Source organism: Tenebrio molitor, chromosome 1, assembly GCF_963966145.1.
Source record: "Tenebrio molitor chromosome 1, icTenMoli1.1, whole genome shotgun sequence".
NCBI classification, from domain to species: Eukaryota; Metazoa; Arthropoda; class Insecta; order Coleoptera; family Tenebrionidae; genus Tenebrio; species Tenebrio molitor.
Genome location: NC_091046.1, coordinates 10759306 through 10772917, shown reverse-complemented (window position 1 = coordinate 10772917; position 13612 = coordinate 10759306). Strand labels below are relative to the sequence as shown.

The 13612-nt window shown below is 34.2% G+C and overlaps 1 protein-coding gene across 2 annotated transcripts in view; it reads left to right on the top strand.

The window, feature by feature from the left end:
- Positions 1 to 13612, top strand: part of hig (hikaru genki) — a 177911-nt gene that overhangs the window by 94366 nt on the left and 69933 nt on the right. The window lies entirely within an intron of this gene.

The window sequence follows — 13612 nt, the reverse complement described above, 5'->3', positions numbered from 1 at the left end:
TTAAATTTCACCTCGTAGCAGGCGTTGAAGAGTGGATTGTGAACGCACCACTCGTGTAAATCAAAGATTTAAACAGCTGATCCGTGATCCGTAACCTGTATAGTGCGTTTTGAGTCGACTTTTCAACGCCTACTGTGAGGTGAAATTTAAAAAACACCCGATACAAAAAAAAAAGTTGTAAAAAATACGACTGTTAAAAAACTATAGAATGTTCATTTAAATGTATCTTCAAAGTTGGCGTTGAAGAGTCGATTGTGAACGCACCACTCCGTTTGCAGAGTAAAAATCCAAACAACGCAAAAAGTGAGGTTAAATTTAAATAGCGTACAGTCGATTGCAAACAAATCGAGTATATACATCAAATTTTCTATAGTTTAATTCATCCTTCTTGTTGCCAGTTTTAATATTACCGAGACAAGCAAAATGTCAAAACTTCATTTTTTACTTCAGACATGATGACATTCCTTGTGTCAGACATAACCTATTTGAAAAAGCATGCCATTAAAAGTCAGAAAAGCCTGATTTACATGTGTTAAAAATAGGAAAATTCAGTGCTCTTGATTTTTATGATTTACTCGATTTTTTTGCAACCGACTGTACGCCCCTGTTTATCAGTGCTATCACGTTAGTACGTTTTTGCGGCTCCTGTGTATTTAAAGTGTTTTTGGGGGGTATTTCAATTTCATCCCTAGTTTTTAAAACATTTTTGCAGCTATTCATGTTTCGATTTATTATACCTTCCAGAAGCGTCTCATTCAGGATGGAATTACGTTAAATTGGCCTTGATGAATTTAAAATGTTTAACCACATTTTCGGTTTATTCCCTTATGTAAAATACTATGGTGTTTACATATTATGATGCATTTCAATTTCACCATGTATGTTGTACATTGGCTGGATTTATTTCCCTTTATTTTACCTAACTTTTTGTTTGTTAATTGAAAAAAATTAAACCCAATATATTTGTAATTGTATGATCTAGTTTGACTGCAACATTCAAATTATTTGAATTAAATTTAAATCAAATTATAACTATCCAATAGTGACTCACACAGTTTCAATGTGATTTAAATCTAATTACTGTAGTATAACAAAGTCATTAATTTTTGTGTAACACAAATGATTACATATAAAGTCCATTCATTTTGTATTGAACTTTTCAAGGTCAAATAATTATATTTTTTGGCTTTGTAATTATGTTTTGTAAATAGTGACATGCAGGTAAACACCGTAAACGTTGAATTGAGCATTGCTAAATCACATTATGTTGGTTATATGCATGTCACTATTTACAAAACATAATTACAGTGCCAAAATTTAAATTATTTGACCTTGAAAAGTTCAATAAAAAATAAATGGACTTTATGTATACTGAGTGACCGCACGAAAAGTTTGAAAGAATCTATTTTTGGTGTCTTCAATGTTACAACCTAACCTAGTAGGTATAGCTGTCATGTCTTTATTTCATTATTAACTAATCTTAAATATGCTCTAAATGATTAATTTAACAGAGTACACTAATGCATTTAATATATTTTTTTTTTATTTATAATTTAAATTATCCTATTGGATGATATTGTAATTATTAAAGTGTTTTTCATTGGATAACAGGATTCATTACTCACGACCCCGGTGAATAAAAATTTCAGAACTCACGGCAAATATCATAGCAACTAGTTTATCAAGTCCAATCGCAAATTTTAATGCAATGGTATCAACTATACAAAGTAATAATTTCAAAACGTCAGTTTGTCTAATAATGAAACGTATTCACATAAATTCATAGTCGAAGAAAAAGTATAGTATTCTACTCGCGAATAATGGCTATTACTCGTTCGGATGAATTACGCCACTCGCCTGCGGCTCGTGACACAAAATCAACCTCATGATGAGTAATGGGCATCATGATCCGCTCATTGAATAATAAACTACTCCTATGTATTAAACTACACATTCTACTTTCCCAATTTTTCTTTTAAAGTTATTAAATACTATAGAAACAATTGGTTAAAAATTTTACGAACAGAACTGTTGTTAATACAAGTGTAATGGTGTTGGTGGAAAAGTAGGTGAGATGTTGTAACTTGTTTAAACAAAAAAATTATAGTATATGTACACAAAATTATATCCTCTATTGGAATAATAAAAAGTGCGATTTCATATTTTCTTTTTCGAAAAATTTGTTTCAGTGACAAAGGGGCATAACACTTTGTATATTCACAACGCGTTCGTCAGTACCTGACACATAATTGCGTTACTGTCTGTTACATATGAAATTTCCATGTAGGTATTTGCAGTAAAAACATGTAACAGCTTCACACGAGTGTTTTAAAATAATACATTCATGAAGTCAATACCGCCAATGTTGACGAATAAAACGGTCCGTAATGGCTCTTCTGGTACATTTGAAACAGACAAACACTCTCCATAATCTACATAAACAATTTTATGTCGGTAATCCACAAAGGTTTAACACTGCAATTTTCATATCGCAGCTTTAAAATTACGCTTTTTTAGCATTGACGAAGAGACTTCCGTCCGTGTGAGATAAATTAGATTGATTAATTTGGTGCGTTTGAGAAAAATGCTCGCCAGATTTATGGGAGAATATTTTGAAATAAATCATTAAAATAACGTTATCCCGGAACAAAAAAGTAATTACGCCGTCGAAATTGTGAAATATGGGAAAATTAAAGAAAATTACGACGGCGCATTAAATGCTTTCACTCTTTCGCTTTCTGCCGCGGAATTTGTGTACTGCAAAGCAAGAAATTTGTAATAAAATATTAATGTTATTACGGTCTCCAGTATTTCGTTTAATGAATTTTGTATATTTAAAGAATAATAAGATGGCAATGTGAATCTTTTATCAAAGGTTTGTGATTTATTTACCTAATTAAAGCTTCCTACAATTAAACAAATTTGTTAGTTGTCAATACTGGGAATAATATGTATGGAACAGGAAACGAAAGGAGACGATCATACTTCCGTTATTAATTAATTGTATTGTGATCTGCTTAAAAAATAGGTTTTTAAGTATGTTATCATTTTAAAAATCTCGTCTCACATGTTTTATGAAAATCTAGTTGGAATAAGCTTGAAATGAGCTATAAAGCTCGCACAACCGTCAACGAGATTAGAGTGAGAGCATTCAAAACAACTTCTCTCAACTAAGCTGAAATGTTTAACGATTTAATTATAAGGGACTATTTTAATGAGAAGTTCTATGGGTGACTTTATGACAAATATACCAGAATTGAATTAATAATAAAATGTTCTCTAATTTCTTGATAATATTGTAGAACGTTCCATTGTACTTTGAGACTAATACAAAATCTACTACCTCATTCACAAGAGTGGCTACAATAGAATTCAATTGGAAATTAACCAAGAAAACATTAATTAAAAATCAACAATTATTAAAATTTATTTTTCTAATTCAGTTACGAAAAGCAACCATTGTGATATGTCATTTTAGTTGTGAAACGTGCTTCATTTAATAACTAGTGAAAAAAGGGACATTATATTATCACTAGTGTTAAAAAGTAACATTAGTGATATTAGTAGTATTATCCCGGAAAATTATTGAAATAGCAGATTTAAACAGGATTTTAATCAGAATGTGTGCTTTTCGTAACTAAATTAGAAAAAATCTTGTATGAAACACGTAGCAAAATGGCTATTTTTTTGCACACGACATGTTGGACCACTCGTTAACACTCGTGGTCCAATTGTCATGTCTAGTGCAAAAAAGACGCTCAGTTTGCAACTCGTTGCATAAATAGCTATTTTATTAGAAATTAATTTATAGTTCTTTTTTTTACATTTTTGTAGACAAATAGATCCGAATTGCTAATTGTTTGTTAGAAATGAAATTTAAACCAGACTGGGTTAAATATACATACATATATAACATCTTCAGATGTTGTTGTATGTATATTTAATACCTATACAGGTTTATAAATTATCCGATTTTCGACATTTCCCACTAACTCAATAAAATACAATAAAATATAATATAATAACTAAAACTAACTAACTAAATAAGACAATAATTCAAAACAATAACAAATTAGCAGCTTTCCAAATACAATTATCCCTCCCCACATATTGTCCCTCTTCTCCACTCAACCTTCTTCATCCATTCGATCCCTCTTCCGTCCTCATTCAACATTTCTTCTCTACTTTCCTCTCTCTCTCTCTCAATTCTACGCATTCATTCAACATATGTTCTATCGTCTCCTTTTTTTCTCCACACATCCTGCACACTCTAATCCTATCCTCATTCCAATATTTATTCTCTCTCTCCTCATTTCCACACCTAAATCTTGCTATTATCACTCTCTCCTTTCTACTCTCTCTTCCTAGGTACTTTGGTAGTTCTTCCGTTATTATTTTTTCATACTTCCCATTGTACCTAGATTCCCTAATTCTCGTTCTTCTTTCCTGCACTTGCACATCTCTGTCTCTCTGCACCAATTCATCTGTCATTGCTCTGCCTCCCTCTCGCATTCTTTCTATCTCCACTCCTGCATACCCATTTCTTTCGAAATATGCCTCCCTCTCTTTCCATACCCCTTTTCCGATTTCTTTCCTTTTTTCTTTCAGACACTCTTGCAAACTTCTACACTCTCCTCTCTCTATCAACCTCTCCTCAAATCTTATTGCTCTCTTTCCTGCTTCTATTCTTATTCCATCCCTTTTTGTTTCCTCCATCACTATATAGCCCGGTGTCTCTCTATCTACTCCTAGCACCCATTTCAAATATTTTCCTTGCACCCCTTCCAACCCTTCTTGCTCTCTCCATCCCCATATTTCCGCTCCATACATCATCACGCTTTTCACCAGACTATCAAACATCATTATTCTCCTTCTAAAGTCATGTCCAAATTTTCTCTCTCCTATCCCCCATACCGCTCCTATTATCTTATTCGCTTTTTTCACTAACTCTCTCACCTGTGCTGCTGCTGTGTTTCTTTCATTCATCACATAACCTAAATACTTAAATTCTTTCACTTCTTCAATTTTATCCTTTTCCCATCTCCACTCATTTATTTTTCTCCTACCACCCCCCTTTCTAAACACCATCATCTTGGATTTCTCTACATTCACCGTCAACTTTTTCCTCCTCATATATTTCTCCATGTTTCCCAACATTTCTTTCATACCTTTCTCCTCTCTCGCTAGCACCACCAAATCATCCGCGTATGCCAAAGACCACACTTTTTCTTTGCCCACCACGACCCCCCCTGCCTGAACATCTCCTCTATATCTCCTATAAACGCTGCAAACAGGCTGGGGCTTAGTGGACAACCTTGTCTTACTCCCTTATACGTCTTGAAACATTCACTCACTCTTCCATCCACTCTCACTCTACTTATCGTCTCTTCATATATCTCTTCTATTTTTGTTACCAGATGCTCATTTATCCCTTTCTTTCTCAAGTATTCCCACAGTAAGTCTCTTTCCACATTATCAAAAGTCGCCTTCAGGTCTACAAAAAATGCATATATCTTGCTACCCCTCTTTTTTATCTCATTTCCTATTATATGATTCAGGATATATACGTTGTCCATAGTCCCTCTACCTTTCCTAAATCCCGCCTGCCCGTCTGGTAACGCACCCCGCTCATTCATTTCCTTCATCAGTCTTTCTTCCACAATCATCGCGTATACCTTATATGCCGTATTAAGGAGCGTGATCCCCCTGTAATTGCTGGCTGTATCCTTTTCTCCTTTCTTATATATGGGGCATATTATCCCCTCCTTCCACTCCTGGGGGAAGCCCTCTCCCTTCCACGCTCCATTCATTATCTCTAACAACCTATCAACTTCCCTTTCAGTTCCATATATCCACGATTCGTTCTGTATACCGTCCCTCCCCGGTGCCTTTTTCCTTTTCAGTTTTCTTAGTTGTTGCTCTAATTCTTCTCTTGTTATCTCTTCTATTTCTCCCACTCTGTGTTGTCTCTTTTCCTTTTCTTGTCTGTTTTCCTCACCCCCCAACAACTCACTGAAGTACTTTCTCCATTCCTCCATAGTAATTCTATCACTCACTATTTCTCCTTTTTTCTTTCTTTCCCTATTTATGTATCTCCACACCTCTTCTTCCGTCTTTATACCTTTCATCTTCATTTCTTCTTCCATCCGTTTCTTTTCCTTCTTCTCTTTGCATACTAATTTGTACCTCTTGCGTGCTCTCTTGTACTCTTCCTTCGTTGCTTTTTCTTTTTTCCAATTTCTTAGTTTCTTTCTTGCTGCTTGCTTCCCTTCCCTGCATTCTTTATCCCACCACTCGTTTTTCCACAGCCCCATCTTCTCTCTTATCTCTATCTCTTTTTTTTCTGTTGCATTTTTTACGTTCTCGCTCAGCTCCCTCACTTTTTCGTTTATTTCTCCTTCTTCGTATTTTGCCTCCCTAAGTCTTGCTCTATACTTTTCTTTTCCTTCTTACGTCCAAATATTCTTCACAATTTTTCTTTTAACATCCTTCATACTTCTCTGTTTCTCTCTTCCTTTTGTCCTCACTTCCAATGGCATATGATCCGACTCCACTCTTTCTCCCACCTTAAATTCTTCTATTTTATCCCATGCTTCTTCATTCACCATAACATAATCAATAACTGTCTCCCCTCTCGATCCAATATACGTGTACTCCCCTTTCTCGTCTCCTATGCAGTTTCCATTAAGTACGTCCCATCCTCTTTCTTCTACTAAGCTAACCAGTTCTCTCCCTTCTGCGTTTTCTATTCCATCTTTTGTTGGTCTTCTTTCTATTGTTGCTTGTTGTTCTTCCATCCGCCTTCCTTTTCCCCCAATTCTTGCATTAAAATCCCCCCCAATCACCAGAGTTCCTTCTTCCTGCTCTTTTACTCGCTCTTCTATTATTCTCTTCGTTTCTTTCATACTTCTGCTGTATATTGTTACAATTCTCCATTTTCTCTGTTTTCTTTTTACCGTTCTTTCCATAAACCCTCTTTCTTCTTTTACTCCAGATCCGTGTTCTTCTTCCAGTCCCTTTTTCACACCCATTATTATCCCACCTTTCGCTCTCCCTTTCTTGCTTTCCCTCTCTGCATATTGACACTTCCACTCAAACTCTCTCGGCATTCTCTTTTCCAATCTTTCCCAGCCTTTTCCTTCCACCCACGTTTCTACCAATCCCACTACGTCAAATTCTCCCAAATACTTCCAAAACTCATTCTCTTTATTTTTTATTCCCGCTACATTCCAGAATACTATTCTTATTTGCTCGTTTTCTCCTTTATTCCTCTCCATGTTCGTTTTCCCTTTTCTGCCCTGTCGTCTTTTTCTTACGCTCTTATTCAAAAATTTGCTGTATGTAACTTCCCGTTTTCTTCATCCCACCTAAAACCTTTTCCCTCTATCCATATCTTTTTATAACCCACTTTCACCCGCAGTCCTTTTTCTCGCTCTTCTTTGGCTAGCGTTCTTAATTTCTTCTGTGTGTCTCTCTCCTTTTTTGTCATATCATCTTCTATGTACACTCTCTTTCCTTTTTTTTTCTCTTAGTTTTCTTTGATTTTCCATAACTTTCCGTTTTTCCCCCCAGCTCTCAAGTTCTGCCACAATCATTTTTCCTCCATTTATTTTATACATCTCTTTCACCCTTACTTCAACCTCTAATTCTGCCTTCATCCATTTTTCCAGTTTCTTCTCGTTCTCACATTCCTCTTCATCCAGTCCCGTTACGACAATATTCTTTTTTCTCACTCTTTTTTCCTGCTCTTCCATTTTCTCCTCCAATTTTGTCATTTTTTCTTTTAATTCATCTTTTCTCTTTCCCATTTTTCTTCCTTTTCACGCATCATACTTTTCAGTTGTTCCAATTCCCGGCTCATCTTCCGATTCTCTTCCTTTATCTCCCCTACATCCTCCATAATTTTTTCCAACATCTTTTTCATTTCCTCATCCATTGCCTTTTTAACAGGTGATCTTTCCACTTTTTTACTTTTCCGAAATGGGTTAATCCTCTCTTCTGATTCTCGTCCTTCTTCTCTTTTCCTTTTGTGATCTTCGTCTCTCTCGCTTTCACTATCACTTTTTTTCATTCTACCTCGTTTTTACTTGCCGCTTATCTTATCGCGCGCCGTAAAACAGGTCCGCTCGCTTCGACTGCTCGAATCGGACTCCATATAACATCTTCAGATGATGTCGCCAGTTTCGATGGCGTGATGATTCATGGTCCAGCTTGATGCGCAGAGGCCTACCAGGAATGTTCGAGACAGGGTCGCATCAGGATACAAAGGAGACGTGCATCTCCGGAAGTCACTTAATTAGCGAGTGATAACGAATTATTATTGGAGAGCGAAGGCGGTGACTAACAAGCGTTAGAGTGCGAATTTCAATTTAGTTCAATTTTCTATAGTCTGAAGTTAATGTTTATTTAGTGTAAACTGTTAATTACCAATAAATTAGTTGTTTTTGTTTTCCTCAAATCGACGAATCAGAGTCAGAATAAACGCTGCAATAATTATGTAGATTTCAGTGACAGTACGGCCAAAAATTATATTTTCACTTTACTTGTTGTCTGATTTAATTGAATAAAAACGTGCATTCATACATTCATCCATTAAATAAAATTGACTATGAAATATACAGCTGGTCCATAATGCGCATATTTTAAGGTGGCACAGTGTGGTTTTTTTCTTAATTTTGACATTGACAATTGTTTATTAAAAAAATTTCATTATATTTTTATGGATTTGCAAAATAATATTATTTAGTTCCACACAATCACCCCACAAAGAGCACATAATACAATGTTCATAAAGTAAATAAAATCGTTTTTGTGGTCTATAAACTAGGTCTCTAGAGCACGATCAATATCTATTTGAACATAGACCTTCATCATTTTCAGACTTTCTAAAATAGAGACTAATCCGAAGAGGTCATCTCAGGCTATCGGCAATTTTAAAACGGATTTCATTAAATTTTTGAAGGGCAACAAGTTGCAAAGACAACACACCTTTAGAAAATTTTCCACCACATATTTCCATAATTTTTAATCGATGTTTTGTTAACAAAGAACAGTAATTATCTCCCGTCAACGATTTTCCTTCTGCAGTGAAAATTATTCCATCTTTATCTCAAAAAAATGGAGGCGAGAACTTTTCCGACAGACTTTCTGGGTTGAGAACCAGCATGTTTCCACTCTTTTGACATACCTTTGGTTTCTGGGTCACCATGATGAACTCAAGTTTCATCCATTGTAACTATACGCTCCAACTATCTTCAAATTGGCTGCAAATGGATCTGAATGTTGTCACCCTCATTCCCTGTTGATCAGCATTCAGGCATTTGGTATTCATTTTGCTGATAATTCTCTCTTACTCAATTCATTGTTAATGGTGTAAAAACGCGTTCATATGCGACGTTCAAGCCTCCGATATTCGTTTCACAACGATTCATGGAGCTTCCAAAATCATATCAACATCGATGTTTTCTGTTGTTGACTCGGAAATCAGTTTTATAGCTTTTTGGTTGTCTTTAATTTTTTTTTACTCCTCTTAAATCCCGCAAACTATGTAGTTTATTACGGTAAAACAAAAAGGACATTAATCTGCTGATGTTGTCAACATGCCATCAAAATTTTCTTTCTCAAGATAACTACTTCAAAAATAGTTACTTGTTCACTGAATTTTGACAAAGGTGAAATTTCTAACCGACTAATATCTACAGGGTTATTCACGAGTAACAATGGGCCTTACAAAAATTGAAACGCAACCAGTTATACATTGCCATGAACTGCGTTGATCATTTATATCCTGCGATCCATTGAATTTGTTATTAGAGTTGGCGCTGGAACTGTCAACGCATGTCTAATTTTGAACTATCACAGCAATTGTCATATTTAATGACAATTAATTGTAAAACAGAAAATAGCGAATTAAGGATTCGAGGGATTAAGAGAAAAATTACAATGGTAATGTTTATTTTATTAAACAATGTTACAACAGATGCTGAAAATGTTCACCATTTTGTTCTAACCACAAACGGGCACTTCATTTAACTCCACCGATAGCATTAATTTATACACAAATAAGTGTATCGATTCAAAAAGACCTACGGCTTCAGTTCCAGCGCCAACTTTAATAACAAATTCAATGGATCGCTCGATGTTTATTTAAAAAAAAAAATTAAACAGTTTGTTCTGTTCTGTTTTTGTTTTTTTTTTTTTTTAATTTTACATGAAGTTGATATCTAAATTAAAGTAATTTTTTTTAGGCTATTGTTATTTAAACTTCGGAAAACCAGCATACCGCTCCGCATAAATTATCGAACTGCTGCATATGCGTTTTTTCTACATTCATCGTAAATTAGCAAAAGATCAATTTTTTCGTCATTCGAATACGTTTTAGGTTTGGTAGATGTCACGTAATGACAACTGGAAATTGTCTTAATAAAAGAAGTCTTGGATTCATTAAAAAATAAAAAGATCAACTGGTATCGACTCGTTTGAGAAACATGTTTATTTGGTTGCGTCGGGACGATGTTAGGCCCATTATCATTCGTGAATACCCCTGTATTTATATCACTTTAGTTGCAATGGTAACGTCATTTGCTTTTGTGTATGTATTAGAAATGACCAAAGTACCCCTTATAAATGTTGTGCTACTTTAGAAGTAATATTATTAGATACACCAAAACAAAAATATTCATTTATGTCTAGTGTGTTTTTCCAGAAACCTCACCAAACGGGGAAGAATATTGAGTTATTTATCTAACCCCTCCATACAAGCAACTGAACAGCTTGTTGATTACAACGAGAAACTTACAATAACACAACTTAATTAATTTAGACACCGATTCCGACTAGACTTTCCCCTATACAGATAATAAAATAATTTACCACCCTTGTAAGGAATAATTTCGTTATTGGCGAAGAAACTTACACAATAAATCGAATTGGGAAAGTTTTACGAAATGAGAATATAGCCACAAAAATCTTATTTCTGTCTAACTCAAATAAAATTTAAATTTGTCAATTTCTAAGATTTGTAAGTTCGGAACGTCTACTTCTTGGCAGAACTGAATTTGCCTGGATAGTGAAAACGATATAATTATGTAATTTGTACAAAATCCATATGGGAATATGGAGCAAATATTTTCGCAACAGTGCTCAAAGCATTTAGCTAATTGTCCGTGAATGTGATAAAATTTCAGTAAAATCGTGACGCAATCATCAGTTTAATAAAAAAAAAAAAAAACTGTTGTAAAACAATGCTATAAAATTTGTTCTCTCTCTATGGGGGCATGAACAAGTCTGAAATAACACACGTTTTGCTTTTGGATAAGATGAAATAACATCTGGTATTACCACCTAGAATAAAAGGGTTTCCAATAAAATGAAATCAATGATGCTAAGAAAACATTCTTTCGGACCAATATGGCGGGATACTTCTTGTGACTGCGAATGGCGTTTCAACGGAATTAAGGGAGGAATAGAAGCGGTGAATATGACGATAATCATAATAAAATCTACATTTTTTTTTTCAAAGCGAATATTTAATGTAGTCCTGGTTTTTTAAAGAGAATATACCTACGATAATGTTCCAGTCGTGGTTGGATGTCTGCCACAAATAGAAAAAAGAAATGTATACAGGGACAGAAAAATGTTTATCAAATTCAAATGCACTTTTTAATTAAAGATGTATTCATCATTTTTTAGATTAGTTTCAACGTACATGTTGGTTAAATTCATTAGTGGGAACATTGTCATTTGAAACATTTGTTAATAGCATTGTTTCCAATCTATAAAATACAAAAAAATTAGTGTTCATTTAACAATATGTCGACAACAGCTAAACCAAATTCGGTCGCATTTTAATTTTTTAAAGCAAAGAATCAGTTTAAAAAGCTAACGATAACAAAAAACACGTGATGCGTGCAGGGATGCAGATTAATTTTTTCATTTAAGTTTTTGGTGATAAACTCGAAAACGCATCACGGTCTGCTCGATAATTATGATTTAAAACAACATTACACCTCACTAGCAGAAACGTTTCTCCACTTTACACTGTTTGAAACCAGCAAATATTTTTGTTGCAAAATGTTTGTTGCACATTAAACAATGTCTTCCTTGTAAAAGTAGAAGTTTTAAGTTATTCCTTTTTCTAAATGGTTCAGTATGCACTTTACAACAGCTTAAGACTCGTAAAAACTTGTAGAATGAAAGTATATAACTCTTGTAAGTAATGTCAGTAGAAAAGACATAAATCCTTACATAATTCAAAGTACAAAAGTACTACCTGTTTTTTTTATTAATTATTTTTTAAAATTTCCAAAACCATCTACATATCCTATTTTGTTACAAAATTCTTCACGTTTTGAAAGCCTCTAGACTTTTGTGATCTTCGAACTAAAAGAAATGAAAACTCCTCAATTCCGTTACCATTAGCACAAGGATATACCGTATGTCCCCAGATTGAGTTTACAAGAGGAAAAACATTTTTATTTTTGATTTTACGCGAAAACTTCCGAGGAATAATATTTTTGCTTAATTTGAAACCCCCATTTCTGTTATTAAAAAGTCTTTTTCAACACAGACATTAAAAGAAAATGCAGAAAAAATATTTTACTTTTTTTTTTAAATCAAACGATAATTGAATATAAAAGTATTTCATTAACTCTTCGCCATTTTCTGCACATAATTCAACCTTACATCGAAGTTTAAGCTTCTGAACAAAACAAAAGTCCAAATTTTAACAGAAAATGTTAATTTAAGAATGCAGTATATCAATACTGAGATTATAGTAACGGAAATGGGGGTTTCAAATGAAGCAAAAAATATTATTCCTCTGAAGTTTTTGCGTAAAACCAAAAATTTTTTTCGTCTTGTGAACCCAATCCGGGGACATACGGTAGAGTAGTAGGAAAAGAAACGATACCTATTTGGAACGGTTTAAGCAGGTTTTCATAACCTACCAATACTTTTATGAGGGTTGAAACGGTTGGGACAGCCCACTGCTGTGGGCCGTCATAAATTACTGACATTATTGAAAATTGAAAGTTCAGAAATGGGTCGTGTTTAAACATTTCCTACTAGGGGTCTTCGACGCATTTGTGCTCTGCAATTTTTGCGAAATAATAGACAATAGGTCGCAATAATATCTAATAATTTAAAAATGAATTGTCTAAGACCAAACTCACATTAAAAATTTTTTGTTTGTACCTAGAAGGGCCCGGAAAATTCAATAATCCATTTGTTATCTAAACAGTCAAAATTCCTGGTACACATTACAAAATTTCGAGTACGGACCATCATGCTGCAAACGTTCGGAGCGTGCCGAAGCGGACAAGTTTAAACCATTGTAAGAGACAAACAGCTTATTTTATAGTGAGTTTCAAATATCGTTTCCTACTACTATAACGTAACACTTTCCTTTCGTGATAGTCATACCGTTTGTAAAAGAATGTTTTGTCACAGATGCACTTAAAAAAACTTGTCATTCAAATGGTAGTCATCTTGTCAAGCTGTCAGGTTTTCTGTCCACTTGTTGCAATCCTGGTACAGATCGATTTTATCTTGCGGATTCTGCGAGTCCACAACAGATTTAATATTACCTGTGGAATTTTTAATCCCAAGCAAT